The sequence below is a fragment of the Mauremys mutica genome, chromosome 12 (genome assembly GCF_020497125.1).
Source record: "Mauremys mutica isolate MM-2020 ecotype Southern chromosome 12, ASM2049712v1, whole genome shotgun sequence".
NCBI lineage: Eukaryota > Metazoa > Chordata > Testudines > Geoemydidae > Mauremys > Mauremys mutica.
In genome coordinates, this window is record NC_059083.1 from 81,746,771 (window position 1) to 81,770,983 (window position 24,213).

Sequence of the window (24,213 nt, forward strand, 5' to 3'; positions counted from 1 at the left end):
AGGGAGCAAGAAATAGCTGCTGTCTATTGGCCTATGTGGAATGTAAGTTGGGAAAGTGGGCACCCAGGATGTGGTCCTGCATCCTGCACTCAAATAAGGAGTGACTCTGGGGAATGGGTGGGAGCTCACAGCTACTTCAGTCCCAGCCTATGCAAGTCGGGGTTATCCTAGGAAACTAAATTGGAGCGCCGGGTGTTGTTATATAGAGCTCACGTTCCTCAAGTTGAGTATCAAGCATCTCTGTGTTTCCACCCCAGGTTGGGGAAGGGTTCAAGGAATGGAGAAGCCACTCATATGCACATCCCCTCAGACCTGCTGTACTGTGTGTCTCCATAGATGAACACACAGAGACTTCCCCATGCAACCAACAAGGTAACGGTTCTTCAGAGGCAAGGAGAGAGGTGTTGCATTTTCAGCTAAGCAAACCAGATGCCAGTTGTGAGGCAGTGCCTCAGACTGGCTGAAGAGTGGTGTTCAATTCACGTTTGTAGTTTTTCATTCCAAGATGAAATTAAGCTACAGAAAAGAAAAAAAACACCTTTTTTTAAATGTAATGCATCAGCAAATCCCTTGTGGGGGAAACATTTCTACGTGGAAGTTTTCTTGCACTTCAGTCAGCCTCCATGTTTCAGGTCCCCTGCACTTTCAAAATTCTCGCCCCTGGCCAATTCCCTGTACACTCTATTTTTTACTATTGTTTCTAATCAGACTTAGAGTAGACTTGTATTTATGATAAAAGCCCTCCCCTTTCCCTGCTCCCCCCATCACCTTCTGTGCCAGTTAGAGGCTGAAAGTCCCCTTTTAATACCAGCTCAGGGAACACATGAGAAGAGGCAGAAAATACTATGGCCTTGCTCTCTCTCTCTGCTCCAGTGCGGGGTGGAAATCTCAGGGCAGGGCTGGGGAGTGAGCACAGGATAGTCGTTCTGTTGCAGCTGCCTTCCTGTGAGTCACAGCTGGGGAAAGCTCTGAGCGAGCGGGGGGGTGGGGGTGTCGGAAAGTGTTGACAACCGTTTCTTCACTTACAAAATAAATAATCAAATGCAAATAGCTCTCTCTGTGTCTCTTTCACACAGACACTGGAAGCAGAGCTGAGTGACTAGATCTCAGGGCTGGATGCTGTCTTATAAGCATAAACAGGCATGCCTTCTTCCACTCAAAAACTCTGTCTAAAGTCAAGCTGCAGTCCTGCCTGCTGGGTGTGGCTACAGCCTTCCCTTCCCCACCCACTCCGTATGGGACATAGACTCGAACATCTCACACATCATGCATGTCCATTATCCAGCCCCCTGCTCAGCACCCCTCTGGAGAAGTGTCCTACATTGGTCAGCTATGCTATCCTTGACTTTCTCATGTTCACCTCACGACTCCACCCCCACCCATGCAGTGCTTCCCTGAAAACGCCCTGTACCCGACGGGGGGAAGTTTGGGTACAGGGTGCACCTTCATACCATGAATGGTAGAAACATTGGCATCCCGAATTACAGCAGAAAGGCTGGGCAGAGACAGCCGAGTGGCTCATACCTGAACTGTTAATCTCCTCACTTGGAACCTTTGCTTTGTGATCACTTGAATGTTCTTGTGTGTCATGATTTACGCTCTGCCCTCTGCCTTTCTGAGGGGTTAAGCATGTGGATGGCAGTGTCTGTCGCTAGGGATTGGATGCATATACATTCCTTCTTTGTAAGAGCCACGCCATACTTGGCTTTGTCTAGACTAGGACTTAACAGTGAGATTTTAGAACATTAGCTAAGCATAGGGTGACCAGATGTCCCGCTTTTTGAGACCTTTTCTTATGTAGTCACCTATTATCCCCCACCCCCTGTCCATTTTTTCACAGTTGCTATCTGGTAACCCTAGCTAAGCAGCATATGCTAACGGTCTGCTGGAGACAGGGCTGGGTCTGCCCCCACCCAGGCTCACTGGCTGAGTTAAAGCCTGGAGGGGATAGCGTTGGTTTAACATTTGCTTGCTGGTCAAGGTGATCACTATGGGGCACCTCAACCAACAGATATCTGCCCGGTCTGCCCCAGGAGTATAACACGTGTTAATGACCACAGGCTAAAGCCACACCTTTTCCTGATGAAGACATGGCCAAAGGGATGGTGAGTTGTAACGGCTCTATCAGCATGTGCTGGCGGTGGGCCCCTTACTCACAGGTGGGTGACACAAGTCACCTCCAGTGAGTGCCACAGAACGATTATACCATGTCATGCTGCCCTCCCCTTTGTTCAGGGCACACATTATACAGAGAGATGCTTGTGGAAATATTTGAGGCAGTTTTTAAAAAGCTTTTGACAGTATTTTTCACCTCTCTCTCCCTGCAAAGCCAGTCATCCTGAGCATCACGAATCCAACTGCCCAGGGCTTGGAGAAAAACTAGCACTAATACAATGTTAGAGACCATTAAAAATAAGCAAAGTGAGATGTTCTGTACACAATAACATCAAGGCTTTAAAATCCAGTTCCTGGGGCTTTCCTGGGAGAATCTGCTCTGTGACCTGCTAGGAGTTCTCATTTCTAGTGGCTTCATGCTCCCATTTCTAGCTCTGCATGGCATGAGCTCTCAGACCTTCAAGCTGTCACTGGGGCAGGGCTAAATATTGCTATCCTCTGCCTTTGTCCATGTTATCTTGTGGGGAGCTCCCATGTTTTGGGAGGAAAGAGGGAACTGTGTCTGTAGCTGATTACTTTGTAGGTTTGTTTGCAATGGGTTTGTTTTAGTGGTGGCTGTTTGAATCTGCGCCGGGACTGAAATCTTGGGGTAAGTCCCAGGGTAGGGAGAAGTATGTGTATGATGGATTGATGGGCAGAGTGAGGGGAAGACTGTCAAAGGGTGTGAAAAATGCAGTTTCTGACAGGATTCTGCACTCTATCCCATAGGGATGTATGGCCTGTACCTAGCACACTTTCTGCCTGGGGTGAGGCGGAGTACAGTACCCCTCGATCCCATGCTGTGGGAACAGTCCTGCTCTGGGAAGGAGGGGGCTCCAGGACTTACTGTAGAAGTTTCAGGACTGACTACTCAGAGTCTGTGAGCAGGCCCATTCTGCAGGGCCACTTTCTCCTTCTTGTAAAGGCTGCTGTAGAAGCTATGCGTGGAGATCTAGGACAGCTATCACGGAGGAGCCTCTGCCCAGTGTCTCTTTCATTGCAGCAGTATATTGCATACTTATTAGTGGGGCCTGGTGCTACTGTGTGCTCTGAAGCAAAGGAAACACACAGTGTGATGTGTGGGTCACTACATGAGAGCAGAGTTTGTAGGATTCCATCCTATTGGGGTGCATCGGAGGGGTCCATGTATGTCCGGCACATGGCACTCCCGCTTGAGACGTTCTTGTCTGTTTGCTGTCATGCCCTGCTCCAAGGCAGAGAGCAGGAATGGGCACTCGGGCCAGTGCTGCTGAGGTGGGCCGGAGAGCCCCATGGGAACACTGGAGCCCTTTGGGCTTTATGTTGTCACAGATGGGTGGAGAGAGAGGAGCAGAAAGCTGCTTCTGCAGGCTAAGAAAGAGAATAGCTCCCTTACACCACAACGGCCGCCTCCTCTCTCCCTCCCCTCCCAGACTACTGGGGGTTTCAGAGGTGCTGGACGTTCGCTTTGAATGAGGGACAGAGGCGCACGGTGACCCCTGAACATACCAGCCACTGTATTAAGCATGGGGAGTGGGTGAGTTGGAGAATGGGAGGAAGTCAGGATATCGGGAGAAGGGGGAGTTGTGGTGTCTTCAATAGGAGGGGGAATGGGTGGGTGCTCTGCATGGAGAGTGAAGGGAGCCACTCAGCTACTGAGACTCGAACTGATCACCCCGATTCCTCCCTGCTCCTTGGCCTGATCCTGGGTGCCACAGCAACTGCTCCAGCACTTCCTGCCCAGTCTTGCCTGCACCCCCAGCCGCTGCGGAGCCTTTCCCAGCCTGAGTGTGCAGATCAACTAGCTGAAGAATGATGCTCAGGGATGGAAACATAGATCAGCTTCCAAGTATTCCACTGCTCCTTTCCCACCTGGCTTGCTGCCCCTGGTGGGTTTACACCACTAGTCAGTGGCGGTCACAGAATGCCACCTCGTTCAGTGACCATTCATCCCTTTTCAATCAACGGCAGATGAGAGCAGCCGTTCTCCTTTCTGGGGGCCTGTTCTGCACTTCTCTAGCGCAACCCCCTGAATGCTGTATGGAGAGAGTGGGACAGAGAGTCACACATCTGTGTGTGACTCACCAAGCTGTGGGTGCAGAGCATGCAGGGCGAGGTTCTTGTGCTGAGTTTACATGAGATTCCAGGTGTGCAAGCTGTGCCCATGGACGGTCGTTGTGCAAAGTTTGCTCCCCTTACCCATGCGGGCGTGGCAGAGTGATTGGCAGGCTCTCTGGAGTAGCACCCAATTCCTGGCTTGTCCTCACTGCTGCGTTGCTCTGGGCTCCTCCCACGTCCCCAACCCCTTTTCCACAGTAGGTTTTGTCTCATCCTAACTCACTTGCTGTCATGTTCCTTCCTCACCGTACTTGGTAAGCGAACAAGTCGGTGGGTTTCTGTTGGCAGACCCCTTGAAATGGAATCATCCCTTTTGGTCATGTCCCATCATGTCCCATCAGGTTACTAAAGAGGTTGAGCTGCAGGTTAATTTATGGTGTACAAGGGAGATGAGGCTGGGAATAATGTCTGCCCTTTAAATAAGTCATGAAGCAGGATCCCCACAGCACAATTAGAACCCTCGGTTAATGATTATTTATGGCGCCGGGAATGGTTATTTAACCTGACTATATTAAATATTAAACCAAATTGTAATATTTATAACTGTATTTACAACAAAATGGAACAGCCAAGTTGTAGAGGCAGGGGCCCAACTGCACAACATCTGGGAATGGCAGCCCAAGCCCAGGTGAGACAGGTTGGCATATGCCGGCAAAGGAGTGAGCGAGAGCCTATGGAAACGGCTGGTGAGATGGAAAGAGAAGTGGGAAGCACATCTTAGATGAGTAGAAGAAAGGGACATTTTTTGTGTCTTCCACCCTAGGGTGACCAGACAGCAAATGTGAAAAATCAGAACTAGGGTGGGGGGTAACAGGAGCCTATATAAGAAAAAGACCCAAAAATCGGGACTGTCCCTATAAACCCGGGATATCTGGTCACCCTATTCCACCCACGCACCCTTGTCATCCTTTTATGATCTGTTTTGTCCAAAGAATTGTCTGCCATGATCACGAATGGGAGCAGTTCCCCCGCCCACCCCAGTGAGAGAAGTAAAGAATCTGCAGTAGAGGCAAGTGCCAGGAGAGAGAATAGGGAGCAGACCCCTGGGACACAGTGCAGCTCTTTGCTAGGAGTTTGATCAGACCCCACTTGTTTCTAGCAGTTCAGGAGGAATTTCTAGCCTCAGCCAGCTGTCTGTCTGTGCTACCAAGGCTGCGAACTGATGGCAGATGCTTTTGAGAGTGGGTTTAGTGATAGAGCAGGCAAGCCTGTCTAAGTACTTCCCTCTTACTCCTAGCACTTTGGGCTTTTCCTAGCAGAATTGCACACCATGGATAGCACTGGGGTAACCAGGCACTGTGGGTGTCATGGGAGCAGAGCTCGTGTAGCTCCATTGCCCAGAGTGCTGACCCCACAGACCCACGAGTGGTTGGAGGGTCCCTTGACTTGTAGCAAGCACAACCGAATGCATTTCTCATTTCCAGTCTGCTCTCTCAGTGGATTAGCAATTTACCCCTGCTGCCATTTGTGACGGATGTCCAGGATCTGAGTTTTTAAACAGTCCCTTGGTGGGATTTCCGGACCCCCAAGAGGTCTCGCTCTTCCTTAAACACAGGCCACGCGACCACAATCCCTCTGAGACTGAGTCTCTGGGCTCCCACTCTCCTGTTTCACGCTGTGAGCTCTGCCCAGTGGGTCCAGCTGAGCTAGACTTCTGTTCAGAGACTTCTTGCCCTCTTCAGAGATCCATGCATATCACCAAGAATTTGCAGTGGCATCAGGCAGCCTCTTTCCAAACAGTGGGGTTTATCAGCCAGCTGGAACAGAGCATTGGGAAGTCCTTAGGTTAGTACAGAAAACCATGTTGCTGGTGGAGCCATGTTGGTTTCCTCTCTCTGTCTCTGTTCCTTTTTCTTTCAGTCCCAGATGAGCCCTCTTGTCTCTCCAAAAGCCAGCTCTTATCCTACCTCATGTCACCTTCATCTGTTGTCCTCCTGCAGACCCATGCTGAGTTCACATGTTTCACCTGTTGGACTTTCCCTGGGTAGGTGCCAGTTCAATCCTGGGATCTTCCATTGATATGGCCTGACCTTTTAATGACTCAGTGCTGTATGCAGTGTTGTAGCCAAGCTGGTCCCAGGATATTAGACAGACAAGGTGGGGGAGATCATATATTTTATGTGACCAACTCCTGCTGGTGAGAGAGAGAAATGTTCGAGCCACACAGAGCTCTTCTCCAGGTCTGGGAAAGGTCCTCGGGGTGTCACTGCTAACTGCGGGGTGTACAGATTGTTTAGCATAAGTAGGTAACACATATTTCAAGGGACCATTCAAGGTGAAGTGAATGGCTTCTTGAAATATGTGTTAACTTCTTCTTATCCCCTCCCCCCTTGTCTCTGTAATGACACATTGCTTCCACCCAGACAGTTGTGACACACACACCTCACGTCTCCAGCTCTGCTCAAAGAGCAGCTTTTAACCCTTTTACACCCCCCAGTCAAGTATGTCACTGCCATGCATCTCGTTCATAAAAATACCACAGAAAACGCCCACTGTCCCATTCCTGTCCTCCCAGGGCTGCCAGTGCCTCTGCCTGCCTGTGTTTGTGCTTGTGTCCCAGCGAGGCGGGAGGGCTTTGCAGAGCAGGGAGGAGGAAGTCTCACTCCTTGGATGCTTTACAAGAGGATAGATAAAACCCTGGATTCCTGCAAAAGGGCTGACTGACTGCAATCTACGCTCTGGCTCCCATCTCAGCGGCTCAGGGGAGACGGGCAGCGGAATCGGCTGTGCTAGCAGGAGTCCCAATTGAGTAAAATACCCAATTGAATTGATTTCACTTACAGTTGGAAAGTCTATTGGCAAAGCAAACTGTGTTATCAGCCTGAAATGAGCTGAAAGCCGGGCTCCTCTAGAGAACACATTGGGGGCTGCACTCCTGCCAATAGGTGCAGGGAGGTACTAGGCTGTGTTAACCAGTCACGCTTCCCCCAGCACACACTCATAAGAGCATAAGAACAACCACACTGGGTCAGACCAAAGGTCCATCTAGCCCAGTATCCTGTCTTCCGACAGTGGTCAGTGCCAGGTGCCCCAGAGGGAATGAACAGGACTGGTGATCATCAAGTGATCCATCCCCTGTCGCCCCTTCCCAGCTTCTGGCAAACAGAGGCTCAGGACGCCATCCCTGTGCTGGGCCTTGTGTCATTAGAATAAAAAAGGGAAATGTGCTGCTTGTGCATCCTGCTCTTATCCGGACTTTGCTCCAGGGGCTGCGGATCTCAGCCGCCCTTCCGTGGTCTCCAGCCCCCTGTAGAGTGAGGGGAGCAGGAATTTTGTGCTAAGGGCTGTTCTCCTCTCCCCGTTTGTCTTCCTTCTCTGGCCTTGCCCTCCAGAGCCCCACATCTCCGTCTTCCCTCCCTCTTGGACCTGTAGCCCCCACTGGCACTTCAAGCACTGTCCATGTGGGGGTGCTCAAGAGAGACTCCCAGAGCCCTCGGGCTTAATGTGGCCTCTGTACACGGCCAGAAAGAGGTGAAACAAGGCCTAGGAATAAAAGTGCTCTGCCTTGCGCAGCAGGGTCCTGCTCTGTGCTCTGTTCCTGCAGGGAAGACTGGTCCCAGGCAGGGGGAGCACAGCCCTTACCTGCATTCCAAAACTGCCTAGCACCGCCCAGACTGGGCCAGTACTGAGGCCCCCATCGCCATTTCAAACCCACACCACTCCTCTGCAGCCTGCTCAGCCAGCCCTGGGCACATTCCTTTCGCCCGGCCCTGATGTGTCCCACACTGCACTGGGCCCCAGCCAGCTCGGACCTACATGGCAGAGGCTGGCTGCCAGAACCTGCGTGGTGATGGGAGTGTAATCACAACAGAAAGAGTGACCACCGCGAGGGCAATCAAGTGAGTGGAAATCTGCCCCTTGGAACTGTGTTTGCTGATGGGCAGAGGAGAATGTGCTTAGGCCAGTGATGTGGGAGAGCTCCTTAGGAGTTCGGGGCAGCTCAATGAGTGCCTGGCAAACCTCAAGACCATCTCTGTAATTAGAGGATGAATAATTAAAACTGCCCTGGAAACATCCACCTCAGCTGGCACTGTGCCATGTACACAAGGGAGCCAGGCAAGAGTCCTGGGGCAGGGATCTCTCAGGGTTGGGGGGTTTGTTCTGCTGACTCTTCAGTGTTTCCCTGTTCTCTGCACATGTCCAGGGTTTGGAAGTGGCATGGTGGCGTGAAGGGCACCCCAGAGAACAGAGAGATGGCTGTGAAATAATCCAAAGTGGAAAATAACATGCGTGAGCCAGGGCAAATTCTGCAGTAGCTGCAAAGCAGGCTTTGAGAGGCACCCACACGCTCCCTGACATGTCCGCTACCAAGAGTGCGCAGAACCAAGTTCAAGGGGGTGACAGTGGGTATGTCTGCACAGCAAAGGGGGGTGCGCGTCCCAGCGTGGGGAGACAGACTCATGCTAGCTCTGCTTGAGCCAGCCTGCTAAAAATAGCAGTCTGGACATTGAGCCCCTTGGACTGGACCGAGGAGCTCAGGCAGCCTGGGACGTGGGATGTGGGCAGCTGCCACAGCATCCACACTTCTAGTTTTAGTGCACTAGCTTGAGCAGAGGTGCTGGGAATCCCATCTCCCAGCTGCAGTGCAGACATCCCCTCAGTGGTAAGAGTGCTGGTCTAGACAGACCATCAGCACTGTGCCCACTATGGCGTCTGGCCTTGGTCAAGCAGCACTCCCCCATTGCTAGTGCCTGAGCAGCTGCACTGAGGGGAGTTTCACACACATCTCAGTGGGAAATGGAGACCCTGACATGGCTTCGGGCAATTGACTCACCTCTGAATTTGGCTGTGTGGTATCAGGCCGTGGCTTCCCCTGTGTCTCCAGGGGGGAATCAGTGCTAGCTCTTGTCACCCCCTCTCCACTTTATGTTCCAGCTGTTCATTATCTAGCAGAGGAAAGAATCAATTAGCTCTTGAGCTCGAGTTCCATGACATGTCAGCAAGAAATAAAGTGACAATCCCTTTGTGCTACAGGTACTTTAATTCCAGTGTTACTGAGATAACCTGCCCGAGGGCAGCCCACAGGAGCCCTGGAGCCAAACCTTCCAGACAGACCCAGCCCCTCCTTCGCCCTCCTGCAGGAGGAATCCTGCATTCCCTCCCCTGTCCCAGGGACACCAGAGATACAGGCCAGCTGGGCAGCAGAGCACTGATGGTAGCCTCAGGGCTAGTTGCCTCTATTTGGTTACAGGGAGATTGTTGTGTCTGATAGACCCCAGCTCAGGTGAGCCAAATGCATGAAAAGAAAACAGGGAATTGCCAGCCCTGCTGGTGCAAAAACAACTTGGGGTGACTTGAGCTCCCCCTGTATTCACTGGCTGGATGATACATTGGGGCCCAATTTATGAATGACACCAACAGCTGCTTTTTACAGCCATTTGTTGTGGGGCCTGCAGGGGAAGAGGAACCACCTGATTTCTGTACAGGCCTGAGTTAGTCCCAGACGTGGGTGCAAGGAGCAGGCTCTCTGCACCATGAAGTTTGATATGGCAACAGAGGCTGATTCTTGGGGGGTTAACATGTGGACAATGCACTTAAAGGACCAGATCTAGCAGGGAATGTTCAAAACACCTCCGTGCGTTCAGAGCACAAGCCCCAGTGAGAGTCAAGAGTAAGGTTTCCAATGGGGTTTGTGCTCGTAAGGCACTTACCGGTAAGTGCTTCGAAAACCTACCCCTTGTTCTCAGCGAAGTCAGGGCTCGCTCCCTGCCATGGAGCTGGCCCCGGATAGGGCACTGTTTAAAATTCTGAGGAAAACAGTGTTTCGGGGTAGAAGCCTTCTTCCAATGCACTAACACAGCCCAGAGGCTATGCAAGGGACAAATGGTTCAGCCAGTGGGGTGCAGCTGTGAAAAGTAATGGCCAGTGGCAAAGCTCTGAGGAAACGTTGCCTGGAGGCTTTGTGGGTAGACCTGCCTGGTGGCGTCTGCCTGCCCAACACACACCAGCCATGCAGGAGGCAAAGGATAGACAAGACTAGGGAAACTCCCCTGGGAGATCACATTGCACTATGGTGCATCCTAGTCTGCAGCAGCAGCCCAGGGCGGACACCTCTCTTGAGAATCCAGCAGAGAAGGGCAAGCAAGTTGGATTTAAACACAAAGCTAGGGGAAATAGGCCAAAGTCCTTCCTGGTGTAACTGCCCTGAGGGCTCCCAGCCCCAGATCCACAGGGGAGTGCAGCACATGCTCCAACTCCAGGCCAGGGGAATTGGGATGATCTAGAACATCTCCCCAGTGCAATAAAAGAGAGGATGAGGTCTGACCAGCCCTTGTGTCCCATCGAACACCAGGGAAAAGGGCCCTTGTGAAATTAAAGGCCAGCACATGTCCAATCAATACAAGAACATGGAGCTTTATGTAGCCTGTGGGATTCCCTGCTGCCAAGGGCAGGGGAGACCAATACTGTGGCTGCATTTCTCAAAGATAGAGTTCAATACCATTGTGCCCACTAACGATATTTGCAGGTATGCAATTTAAATGAAGACGAGGCTAATCAAATCTCAGGCTTTGGGCCATAGGGCTGTCAGGAAGGAATGTTCTGTCCCCAGGGCAGCATCACATCATTGGCCAGGTGCGTTATTCAGGAGTTTCTCCTTCCTCTAAATCCGGGGGGGGGGCTTCCAGACTAGGTGGCCATGGGTCTGAGTTGGGCCTCACAGTTGCATGCCGCTGTGTGGTTTCCCTCTGGTAGAATTTAGCTTCTTTAAAGCAGAAAGAGCTTCTGTGCTGCTGGCTCTAGCAATTGCAAGGGATAGTGAGTAAAAAAAAAATCCCTCCACACTCCCAGAAACAGCATGAGTGGAGGTTCCACAGCCTACTGCTGATGAAATGATGATTAAGGGGTCTTACCCTATAAGCAGACAGCCATGTTGACCTTATTTAGGATCCTAATCAATTTGCCCCCTGCATGATTAATTGAGATGCTTTGCATTGATTTTCCATGAGACAGGAGCAGCTAAGGTGGGATTCACAGAGACGCCTGCAGAGAGATCCCCAGGTTTGTCTGTGTTGCTGGGAGAGGCTGAGCCAGACTGAGCCAGTCTTGCTGCCAAGGAGTGGAATAGCCCCTCTCTGCTGCCTGCTTAGCCAGTTGCTTGAGGTTACTATGATGGCTTTGCATCTATGCTTCATCTCACCCCTGTGTTTTCAGAATGTATAAGTAGGAGCATTGCCAGCAGATTGAGGGATGTGATCATTCCCCTCTATTCGGCACTGGTGAGGCCTCATCTGGATACTGTGTCCAGTTTTGGGCCCCACACTACAAGAAGGATGTGGAAAAATTGGAAAGAGTCCAGCGGAGGGCAACAAAAATGATTACGGGGCTGGAGCACATGACTTATGAGGAGAGGCTGAGGGAACTGGGATTGATTAGTCTGCAGAAGAGAAGACTGAGGAGAGATTTGATGGCTGCTTTCAACTACCTGAAAGGGGGTTCCAAAGAGGATGGATCTAGACTGTTCTCAGTGGTAGCAGATGACAGAACAAGGAGTAATGGTCTCAAGTTGCAGTGGGGGAGGTTTAGGTTGGATATTAGGAAAAACTTTTTCACTAGGAGGATGGTGAAGCACTGGAATGGGTTATCCAGGGAAGTGGTGGAATCTCCTTCCTTAAAGGTTTTTAAGGTCAGGCTTGACAAAGCCCTGGCTGGGATGATTTAGTTGGGTTTGGTCCTGCTTTGAGCAGAGGGTGGGACTAGATGACCTCCTGAGGTCCCTCCCAACCCTGATATTCTGTGATTCTAATGCTGGGTGCTAGGTAAAAACCCAGTGGGCTGGAGAGCACAGCTAGTCACCAAGGCATGTGAAGCGAGGGCTAACATACTATGAACAGCAGTGCAAGCACCCAAAGCACCATAGGGCCAGAAGAAACTGGCGCCTGGTCTCTTGTGGTGCCTTAACTTACACTATCTCCCCCCCCACACACCCCGGTGCCATGTACTCCTAGCCTAAGAGAACAGCGGTGGCAAGTGCTAGGGCAGTGACACTCAGGCTGAGGCCTGTGGGCCACCAGTGGCTCTTTAATGTGTCTCCCGTGGCTCTTTGCAGCACATGATATTAAATCACTGTGTGATTTCATTATTAACCAATCTAAGTTATTAACCAGTCAGGATGCTTTTACTATGTTGTTAACCAATTGTAGTTGATAAAATAATAATGCTTGGTCAGTCATTTTGCTGTGAGAATAATAGATATAATATAAAAACTAACTAGTTCCCTGCATGCTGTTTAAATATGACTACCCAGCACTATGGTAAATGAAGCAATGAATTCACACTCCTGTGGCTCTTTTGGGTAATGTTGTTTTCTAGTTTGGCTCCTGAAGCACTGAGGTCCGAGTATCACTGAGCTAGGGGAAGACCTGGAGCTAACTTGTGGCCATTGTCAGGGCTCTGTGTTGGGAGCAGTGGGGAGCCATGCTGTCCTAGCAGGTGTTCTGGGGGCTGTTGGTCTCAGGGATGAACAGTGCCTCCCAGAACTGGTAGAGGGTGCAGCATACACTCCCCTGTGGGCATAGGAGGGAAGGCTGGGGCTATGGCCTTCCCTTCCCACCCATTCTAGGAAGGCTGGCAGTAGTTGCCCACAACAGTCTACATGCACCTGCATGCGGGTCAGTCATATGACACGCTAAAGAGCACCACAGCCTGCACTGGGCAGCCTCTGTACCTTGGGGGTCAGAACATAGACATGGCAGCATGCAGCACCCGTGGGTGCAAGGGTGCTTGATGGCAGGGTGCAAGTGCTCAGGGCAGCATGATGTGTGCTGCCGTCTGCCTAGCCCCTTCACCTGCAGGAGGCATCCTCCACAGACTGTGGTGGATTTTGACTGCATTCGGTGGGTCTGCACGAACATGCCCATCAGATTCCGCTCCCTGCATGCTGGAGAACTTGCAGGCAGGCCAGCTCGCTCCATCTTTCCTGGTCCTCTGTCCATGCTGCTCCCCAGGAGAGGGCTTCCTGGGACTGTCCCCTCTTCCCCCACACAACCGCCCAAGTCCTAGAAGGCATGTTTCCTTGTCAGAGCTTTCTAGGGATTGCGGGATATTCATGTGACCCTCACAGGAGAGCGCCCCACAGAGCTCTCAGGGTTTGTTATCCCTGCTTCTCTGCTGATAGCTATAGAGGACAAGTTGTGTGCTGGGAGAGCCAGCACTCTGGTCAGTAAAACAGCCCTTCAGTGCCCTTTTCCCCGGCAGAGCTAAAGAAAAGATGCCTGTGTTGAAGGGTCTAATGACGTGGCCTTCTCCCCTCCATCCCTGGTAGTTGGCCGGCGGCACTGCTGGAGCCAGGTACTTCTCCCATCCTGAGGAAAATGGGACTCTAGGAGGGTCTTTGGCTGAGTCCCTGAGAGAGCCAGCTTGCACAGAGGGTTCTCTGGTGGGCTTGCTCCAAAAGCAGCCAAGCTTTCCAAGGGGCTGAAGAAGTGTGTCCATCCAAAGATCAATGTTTCCCCTCCTGCACCCTCACCCCTCAGTGTGGAGGAGATTCACCCACTCTCCTGCTACTGGGATCTGTCTCTCTCCTGGCTGGCCATCACAGCTGCTTTTCTGGTACCTGAGGAGGATGGTCAGGCTGGAAGCTCTTGCTCTTTTTCCCCCTTTCTGTCTTTAATATATGGAGATACACCAATCTCCTAGAACTGGAAGGGAGCCTGAAAGGTCATCGAGTCCAGCCCCCTACCTTCACTAGCAGGACCAAGTACTGATTTTTGCCCCAGATTCCTAAGTGGCCCCCTCCAGGATTGAACTCACAACCCTGGGTTTAGCAGGCCAATGCTCAAACCGCTGAGTTATCCCTCCCCCCTTTAATATATGGGGAAGGAGGGATAGCTTTTTTTCCTGGCATGAACCATCCCTGCTCTGGAGTCCAGATGGATCCAGATTTCCTGCAGGACCAGGCAGCCCCCTTGCTACTTCTCAAGCAATCACACTCCTTGGCAGCAGTGAGGTCTCTGGCACTTGGGAGGTCACACATGCAGGTGATCCGGCTAGTCACCTTTGCAGGAGTCTTTGTTCTCTCCCAAGTTGCACCCAGCAGGGTGTCTCCGAGGTCGTTTCTGACCTGGACAGGGAACAACTGAGGATCCACAGTAGATCCTTGAAAAAGGGAAATGGGCAGAATTTTAAAAACATCTATTTGTAATGATTTTTGCTGAAAATTTGGGACTAGGCAGACGTTAAATGAATTGGGCAAATGTTAGGAAAATAAAGAGCAACTGGAATAGCTTATAAAAAGGGCTGAGTCAGACCCCTCCAACCACCTAGTGTCTGTATCCCCCGATTGCTGTCCCCAGGCCTGCCTGCCACGTCCCTCTAGGGTGACCAGACGTCCCGATTTTATCGGGACTGTCCCGATATTTGCTTGTTTGTCCCGCGTCCCGACCGATGTTTGGTCGGGACATGGGACAAACAAGCAATTTTGCCCTCCGCTCCAGTGCATAGACGGAGCCCGGAGGGGCTTTCGCCCCCCACTTCCCCCGACTATCCCCCTCCTTCCCCCATTGGACCCCTCCCCAAATCCCTGCCCTGGACCCGCCCCAACCCCGCCCTTCACTGCCCCATTGGATCCCTCCCCAACTCCCCGCCCTGGCCCCACCTCTTCCCCAAGCACGCGGCATTCCTCCTCCCTCCCAGGTTTGCACACGGGCCTTGGCCGGGGCTGGGAGCGCAGCATGGAGGCTGCTCCAGCCCTGCAGCCTGCAGGGCAGCGTGGAGCAGGCAGGGGGCAGAGACACGTGTGGGGCAGACACGCTCCTGCCAGGAGGGGCCGGGCCCGGCTGCCTGGTTCGCCCCCTGCCCGGGGTGGGGGGATCCCCGAGTTCCCTGCAGCCGGAGCGGGGCTGCCCGGGGCGAGTGTCCCAGGCGGGGCAGAGTGGAGCAGCCTCTGCTGTGGGGCTGGTGCAATGAAGCCCGGGAGCGGCTGGGCCGGGAGCTGCAAGAGGGGTCCGGAGCGTGGCTCGGCTGCACAGCTCGGGGCCCAGGAGCGAGGGGATGGGGGAGCTGGGAGTGTATTGGGGGTCAGAGCTGAGAGTTGGGTGGAGACGGGGCTGTGGAGACGGGGGGCGCTCTGGCTTTTTTTTTTTTTGCTCCATACCCCCCCCCCCCCCCCCGCGTCCCGATATTTCATGTTTGTCATCTGGTCACCCTACGTCCCTCCTGTTCGGTGTGCCTGCCCACCTGTTGAGTCCTGGCTTTATTGGATCGAGAGTTCCTTGGGCCAGGGACTCTGTTGTTCTGTTTGTGCAGTGCCCAGTCAGTATCAGTAGACCAGGGCACTATCAGCTCACTTCAGGGCACCTGTGTTCGGATCACAGCTCTAGCCTCCTGCATGTATGTCCTGGAACTGCCACAGAGGCATAATTGACAGCCCAAGAGGCCCACGGTGCATCCCCAGAGATAGAAGGGATGGGAAGGGAGGTGTGGCCCAACACAGAAATATAAGAGGGGTCATTGTGGCTCAGGATTGAGGGGCATCACCAAAGCTGTCCTTGCCCCAGGACTGGAATTGCAGGCAGGCTGCAGGTCAGGATTGAAATGCCTCCCAGGGAGGAAGGTCGGGACTGGAATTGTGAGTGTGGGTCAAGAACCAGGGTCATTGTGCTGCTGCCAGAGCATGCATGTCAATTTGTACTTAGGACCAGTGATCTCTGGAGTCATGGATCAGTCTAGTCAGGAGGGGCAGGTGGCTAGCTGAGCAGAGCTGATTTCTTCCTTTCTCTCCACGAGCCTGGACCTGTGAAAAGACAGCCTGGCTGTGCCATAGCAAAATGCTCTCAGCTCCTCCCTCTCATGTCAATCTGTGCTGCATCTGCGCTCCAGGCAGAGTCCATGTCACCCTCTCTCTCCACCCTGGAGCAAAGACTGGCAGAGCTGTTTGCAGCCTGCTGGCTCTGCTCAGGCCACTAGCACGGCTGCAAAGTGTCCAGCACACTCCTCAGTTGATAGTCACAGAATCTCAAGCTGCTTGTTCAGCTGCTTCAGAGGAAGGCTGTCACTTGGAATCTGAATGGGAGACTTCATGGCCAATGGGATTTTGGGCCGTGCTAGTGAAAGATGAGGCCCAGGGGAAGGGCTGTCCGCAGGGCATTATACACCATTTCCAGAATGTCTTCCCTGTGCCAGAGTGGAGCACTGGAAAGGGTTTGGAAGCCAAATTGCTGAGCAGGTGGAGTCACCCTGGACTGGTGTGACGAAGTGGGGCTGTTCTTAATGTTTCCTCTGAATACTGTGTGGGTGCCTCAGTTTCCCCTATGTATTTCTTAAGTCTCCAGCATGCATAAATTGCCGACACTTTGTATCCTAGCAACAAATGGCTGGGGCCCTTCTCCCCTTGCTAAAGGTGAACAAAGAGATCAGGTGACCTCCTGGCCCAGGAAAGAGACAAAGGCCAGAAAGGAGGGGCTGGAGGGGGTTTCAGTTTGGAGCTGACTGGGGACGGGAAGTGAGGGCAGATGGGGTTGTCTGGCTCGCTGGGCCCCAGAATGGACCCGGCTGACGGGTCCCATTCGCTGTACCTACAAGCTCTGTCTTAGACCCTGTTCCTGTCATCTAATAAACCTCTGTGTTACTGGCTGGCTAAGAATCACGTCTGACTGTGAAGTGGGGGTGCAGGACCCTCTGGCTTCCCCAGGACCCCACCTGGATGGACTCGCTGTGGGAAGCGCACGGAGGGGCAGAGGATGCTGAATGCTCCAAGGAGAGACCCAGGAGGTGAAGCCGTGTGAGCTTCTTGCCCTGGAGACAGTCTGCTCCAAGGGAGAGGAGGCTCCCCAGAGTCCTGACTGGCTTTGTGGGGAGCAGTTCCAGAGCATCGCCCGGGGACTCCATGACAACAGGTCCTGGTGAACTTTGGAACACTTTCTCTTTTTATGGCCTGCCATTTGGTCCAGCAAGTGAAAAGGAAGAGGGCTTGGTGGCCACGCTCTCACTCAGAAAGCCGGTGAGGGTCACTGCTAAGAGTTGCGAGCTTCATTTTTGGAAACATCCCCAGGGTCTGGGATGAAGCGCCTCCCTGCCCCGTGTTCCTCTGCCAGTGAAAGTTGTTAGTTAACTAGCGCCCCTGCCCACCAGCTCCACAATTCTCCTGTGACGTGTGAAAGCAGACAAGCTTTGGGCTGAGCACCCATCAGATCTCAGCAGGACTTGGGTGGAGACCTCTGGCTTCTGCAGGCTGTGGTGCTGGTGAGTTGATAATGGGCCGGTCTCCCTTTGACTTGGAATTGAACTCGTTTGTCAGTCTAGTGCTAGGGCAGGGGTGGGCAAACTTTTTGGCCCGAGGGCCACATCTGGGAATAGAAATTGTATGACGGGCCATGAATGCTCCATCTGGTGGTGTGGGCTCTGGGTTGGGGCTGGGGATGAGGAGTTTGGGGTGCAGGAGGGTGATCTGGGCTGGGATCAAGGGGTTCGGAGGGTGGGAGGGGGATCAGGGTTGGGGTGCAGGGAGAGGCTCCGGGCGGCGCTTACCTCAAGCAGCTCCTGGAAACAGCAGCAGCGTGTCCCTTCTCCGGCTCCTACGCAGAGGCGCGGTCAGGCGGCTCTGCACGCTGCCCTGTCCACAGGTACCGCCCCTGCAGCTCCCATTGGCTGTGGTTCCCGGCCAATGGGAGCTGCAGGGGCAGCGCCTGGGGCGGGGGCAGTGTGCGGAGCTGAGGCCTCTGGCTGCCCTTACCCGTAGGAGCCAGAGGGGGGGCCATGCCACTGCTTCCAGGAGGCGCATGGCGTGGCCCCCAACTCTGGTCCCCGGCTGGAGCGCTGAAGCAGGGGAAGCCCCAGACCCCGCTCCCCAATGGGAGCTCGAGGGCCAGATTAAAACGGATGCTCTGCTGCTGGTGGTGTCATTTTTTGAATGAGGTCAAAACTAAAGTAGTGACCATCTGCAGTCATTAAAGATCCTGCGGTGCTTTTCACAAGAGGCAGGGATTTTAAAGCCCTGGTCTTGGCCAGAGTACAATCTGGCTGCATATGTTCTTTCTACAAATCCAGCTGCAGTGCCAGCTGAGCGTGGGATTCTTCACTTCTGGCTCTTCTAGCGCCTCGCTTAGTGCAATGAGCTATTAGGCCTGTCAGCCAGCTGCCGCATCCCACACACGAGAGGTAGCTGCATTCGGTTGTCAGTGCAGTGATCATGCAGATATTCTCTTGTTTGGAGGGGACAGACTGTTTTGCCTTCCATTAAATGATGTAAAATGCAGCCAGTGCCACATCAGTGAGAACTGGTGATAAGACAAAGGCATAGCATGGTGTGGTCCTTTTAACAAACGGCGTGAGAGAACTGTGAGCTCGTTTTATTATTCTGTCCAATGCAGCAGCAAAGTCCCATGCTGTAGGTTATCATGGCAAGTTTGGTTTCTCTGTCACTGGATTCCTGTCTGGTGGCCCATCCGCTCTGCTAATTATACACAGAGCTAGTCCTGGCCTCGGTCCCAGTTACTTACAGCAGTCCGTTCCCATGGCACCTGACTGGACCTCTTGCCAGTCTTTTCTGGTGCAGAGTTTAGCTTCTGGCCCTCAGTCATTTGCACAGGATATACTTTGGGCATCTGCAAATTCCTGCTGTAGATCCCTTTATTGCTGTGCATTCCCTGCTTTAGTTTATGTCTCTGTTATGAATCTCCATCTGCTTGTGCATTGTACGGAGTATTCTGAAGCAGATTCATACAGCAAATCCAATGGCTCTGCCTTCCCTCCTGTAATGTACTGTGTAGTTCTTAGGCACTCCCAGATGCCCAGCTGTGCTGCGATCCTCATCCGTTCGCCCATGGTGGTTTGATGCACTCCTGTTGATAGGTATTTCTTGGTGGGGTGTTTCTACCAGGTTGGCATGTCCTTTGGTGATCAGAGATGTGATGATGCATTCCTGGGTGGGGTGGGGCAAGTGCAAAGTGTTGTACACGCATGTGGCAGGACACATTCCTTGATTGACTGAGCTGGTTACTTAGGCTTCCTTTGTTCTTGTTTATGGCTGATATTTCTCTTTCTTAGAAGGGAGAAAGATGACACACTATCTTCCACCTAAAACCTTTCCCCTTTCTCCAGCAGCACTTCTGCCATTTACATTAAGGGCTATAACGGGTTGGAGTAAATGGAGCAGGTTTGCAATTAGTTTTCAAAGTACTTATCTCATTAAAGTAAATGAATTATTGATTTAGTGACACTCATGCTTTTAGTGAGCGGCACGGTGCCATCACCACTCTGTTCCCTGGCTCACAGAAGCAATGGCCGGCTCAAGCAAACTTGCTTTGTATGTGGTTTTTACATTTTTTAAATATTTCCTGCTTGTTTTGGGGGTTTTGTAATTAAAGTGGCTCCATGTTAGAAATGAGAGCCCCATTTACGGGAATGCAGGCCCGGGGGGCTGGAGGACAACAGGACAGAGCTACGACACAAAGCTGTAGGTCTGCGCAGCACAGATGGCTGAGGGGTGACCGGGCCGTGGGGAGAGCTCTGCACTGCCTTATGGGAGATGCTGGGTTGAGAAGCAAGATCAGGAGCACTGCTATCACAGTCCTCTGGCATGTCGGGGAGCAGACTCCCCTAGGCATGATAGGGACTGGATGACTGCAGTGCTGGGTGGTACCTTCCGCCAGCTGATTCCTGGAGTGCCAGCAGTGAGGGCAGAGTCGCTGCCCTCTGAAAGAGGAGTTTCCAAAGAGGAAACAGACTATATGCTGGCATGAGTCACTGATGTTGCCGTGATGCCTGGCAGGGTGGGAGAGGAGATGGCTAGGACTCTATAGTTCTCTAAATTGGACAGTCAGGGTGTAGGGTCAAGTCCCTGGTCTCATTGGCTGGATCTTTCAATGTATGGTGTTTGGCCAGTTACCCCCACCCCACCCTGCTCCCCTATCTCACATGTGTGGAGGCAGGGAAGATGGGGTCACCAGCCTGAAGTCAGCTGCTGAAACTGCCAGCTCTGAGGGAAAGCCTGGCTGCGGGCGTGTGAGCCACTAAACCAGCCTCGCTCAGCCAAGTGCTTCTGGCCGAATCACACTCCCCCTCCCCCACCCCGCAACTGCCAGGAGATAAAACACCCCATGAATGGGAACCACCTTTCTCCCCTCTTCCTTTCTGTTCCAAACAGAACTGAGGGGGTCACCTCTGCAAAGAGGGCAGCACTGCCTTTGCTCTCTGGGCAGGGCCCATTATGGTGCCCTGACCAGGGTGGGGGCTTAGAGTTGCTGCAATAAATAATTTGAAGACACAGTCCAAGCCCAGCTCCAAGGGCTTTGGCGTGATGTTGGAATGTCAGGTCTATGAACTAGGGGTGGATAGCGACATGTGCACTCAATGTCAGTTTCACATCATTATTGACCCTGCGGTCCAAGCGGATCTCACACCACTTTCCTAACCTGTTTTACAGACTGTACATTTGGCAATCTCTTCTTCCACCGCTGAAGTGCAGCCACTTCCAAGGGGAAAGGCAGCAGCTGCTTAAAAGCCCATAGCTGCACTACGCATCATCTTAGGACAAAAAGTGAAGGATTCAGTAACCAGTTGAAATGCCAGGGAGAATGTAGGTAGCAGGACGCATAGCAATTACCCGAGTTGGAATTTAGTTGGGAAACTGGATTTAACATCCACAACTCTTGCAAAAAATGCCATGGGAGTTTGAATGCCATACGCTTTATAGCTGACCTGATAGATGGTACCTTACGCATGCCCTGGCACCAGGCTGGGACCTGGGCTCAGTAAAGACTGTTGAGGAAGAGCATTACCGGTTGAATCCACATTTCCTGCCCCACTCTCATCCCATCCAAATAGGGACCTGGCCCTTCTTACTTTGTGAGCTCTGATATGGTCCTGGCTGGAGAGGCTACGGCTGAGGTGATGGCCTCTGTGGTGATGGCCAGAGCAGACTGTGTAGAGATACTCCTGGGGGCATTCTGCAGGAAAAAATTACAACTTCTGCAAGTTTTATTTGTCAAAATAATATTCTGTGACTAGATAGCAAGTGTGAAAAATCGGGGTAATAGGAGCCCATATTAAAAAAAAGCCTGTAGTGGAGTGGTCAGCCACTCCTGCCCTGAGGGGTTTAAAACAGCCCTGGGAGAGGGCTGTGGCAGGAGAAAGCAGCTATGAGGCTGATTGGAGAAGCAGCTGGGCCACATCCCAATCAGGCCTCAGCTGGCCCTATATAAGAGGCTGGGAGATAGGAGCTTAGCAGAGTCCATCTAGCTTCTGAGAGGGAGGGACCCGAGCAGAGCAGGGCTGGGGAGAGGCAGAGGAGCTGGGGAGCTCCAGCCTGGAAAGCCCCAGGCTGCGGCCTAGCGTTGGGCTAATAGGTACTGGGGGTTGCAGAGGGCAGCCCAGGGGTAGGCCAAGGCAGCAGCTCCAAACCCTCCTTGCTGGTGATGAGTGGCTGATACTGCAGCCTGCCCCAAGGCGTGGGGGCTAGACGATGAGGCAGTAGCCTGAGGCAAGGTGGGGATAGTTGGTGGGGGTTCCCTGGGGAGTGTACGGCCAGAGGGAAGCACTGCAGATAATGGGGCACCGGGTCTGGTAGGGACATAGGGGCCAAGCAGCAGTGGGACACTGGCCTGCAAAGGGTGCTCCGGAGGCTGGATGAGCTAATTCCTGGAAAAGACCAGCAGGAGGTGCCGCAGGGGTGAGTCCCACACCTCTACAAAGCCCCAAATATCGGGACTGTCCCTATAAAATTGGGACATCTGGTCACTCTGAAATACCACTACATAGTCATGCCAGTTTCAATTATTTTGGTAATTTATTTCAAAATGCCAGTTAGCTAGTACGTCTGTAACAATACAGACACACACACACATTGCCTGAGGAGTAGAGAGTTAAAGAAACCCCTGTGACATCCCAGCTCCTGTTTCTCTTCCCCCACCCCCAAGCCCAGCCAGGGGGCCAGACACCCACAACACATTTCCCCCCCCCACACACACACACACAGAGCTCAGCTGCGCACCCCCCCCCAGCCCAGACACCTGCCCCCCTCCCCAAGAGTCCAGCTGTGACCCCGCAGCCCAGACACCGGCCCCCCTCCACCCCAGAGCCCAGGGATCCAGAAGGAGAAAGAGCCTGATGTTGGGTCCCAGGCTTGCATGGAGATTCCTGCGTCCGCCCTCTCCTTCCCTCGGAGTGTGCTGGGAACTGCAGCTGCCAGGATCCCTCTGGCTCCCCTCGCTCCCCCCAGCAGTGTCTTCCATGTGTGAGCTGGGCTCTGCCGGGTCCAGTGGCCCCTAGTGGCGACTAGCAGCACTGCAGCCTATTTCTGTGGGGAAAGGAAATTCTGCACGCATGTTCATTTCGGCAAAATTCTGCATTGCGCAGTGGTGCAGAATTCCCCCAGGAGTAGTATGGAGCTCTGAGCAGTGGGAGGGATGAACAAGCATACATTCATGCAGCGCTGCTGCAAACTTGGGGCTTCTTGAGGCACTTGGGGAGTTTGTCCCAAGCTCAGCTGGGATTTGTGGGAGGCACAGGCTGAACCTTCTCATTAAGCAGTGCAGGTCAGGGACTTGGGGAGGCCTGCTGGTGGGTTCTGAATAGAGACCTCCACCATGATCCTAGGGGAACAAACCTAGGGTAAAGCAGCTTCCACTTCTGCCTTTCTAGGACTGACACTAAGAAGGAGAAATCCTGGTGCAGGGCACTCAGTAAACTCTGACTCATCTCGCCAGGCCCTCTGGCAAGGATGAATCTCCCTGTTCGGAAGCAGGGGAGGTGGGAATCTCAGTGCCTGTGGGTGGAGGAAACAGGTGAGCTCTCCCCCCCTGCTTTCTCACACTCCCTGGGCAGTGCCAGTCTGACAGCTCAGCTGAAGCAAAGGCCTGCCCTCTCCTCTGCCAGCACCCTGGACTTGCTGAGCCTCTACCACCTTGATTAGCTGCTGGGAATGTGGCTTTTTTATCTTTCTTTGTTTAAAAAAAACTTCTCATTTAATTAAAAGTGTTGACATTGTGCCTGGCCATCCTGCCCGCCAGAGAACGCAGTTATAAATTAAACATTAAAACTTTAATGGCCCATAAAGAAATATTCACCACTGCTTCTGTATATAGGGGATATAAATAGAGAGGTTTGCTGCGGGGAGGGTCAAGTTATTATTTTTCCTTAGCCAGATAATCTTTGCTAATGAATTTAATTAAAAGCAAAATTAATTTAGGATTTTTGGGGGGGAGATGGCTTTAAAACATCACTTAGCATGCTGCTGGTACATTTCCCAGCAAGGCTGAGTAGGAGCCTTCCCCCAGTGAGGAGCCAGCAGGGTCGCCCCATACTACCGCGCGGAAGGTTCCACCTCTGTCAGGCTGCACACAGCTGCCAGCCTCAGTAGACAAACACAGGGTGGCTAGGGTATACCCTAACCCTGACCCTTTGCTGGCCAAACCCCCGTCTGATTGGAGGGGAAGCTCATTCAAATGGATGTGGGGCTAGAAGAGAGGGCTGGCTTGGCAGCTGTTTGCTGCTGAGAGAGGTTGAACAGGGCAGGCGGTGCAGTGAGGAGGAGGGGCAGCAGGGGAATGAGATTGGCAGGACCACTCTATGTGGCTCAAGTGCAGACTTTGGCCCAAACCCTGTGCTGTGCCACATGCAACTGTGGCCATGTGCCTTTGCAGAGCCCATTGCCAGGTCAGGGCCTCCATTAGCCAGCCCTCTTCATGTTGGGCGGTTCTAGGGAGATGCCCAGAGAGCTCCCATCTGCCTCCCCCCTGCATGGAGCTTGTTTCTATGGGGCTCTGCCAGGGGGAGCTGTTTTAACCAGTGTCACCAGGACTCACTCTTCTGAGTTCATAATGAGCTGCTCGCTATTTCTGAGCCTCCCAAAGCAAGCTCCTGTCACCCCATAGCACCTGGCCAGGCAGCCCTAACCCTAATGCAGCTGCTCAAAATTAGCAGTCTCCCTCCTCAATTGCATAAACCTCCATGGTTCTTTTTGTCCCCCGGGACTCTCAGGATCCATCGAGGCTTGCAAAAGCCCATTCACCCCTGCCCTGAGCACGT

At 52.8% G+C, this 24,213-nt stretch overlaps 1 protein-coding gene across 30 annotated transcripts in view; it reads left to right on the forward strand.

Moving 5' to 3' along the window:
* Positions 1-24,213, forward strand: part of RBFOX3 (RNA binding fox-1 homolog 3) — a 352,384-nt gene that overhangs the window by 220,852 nt on the left and 107,319 nt on the right. The window lies entirely within an intron of this gene.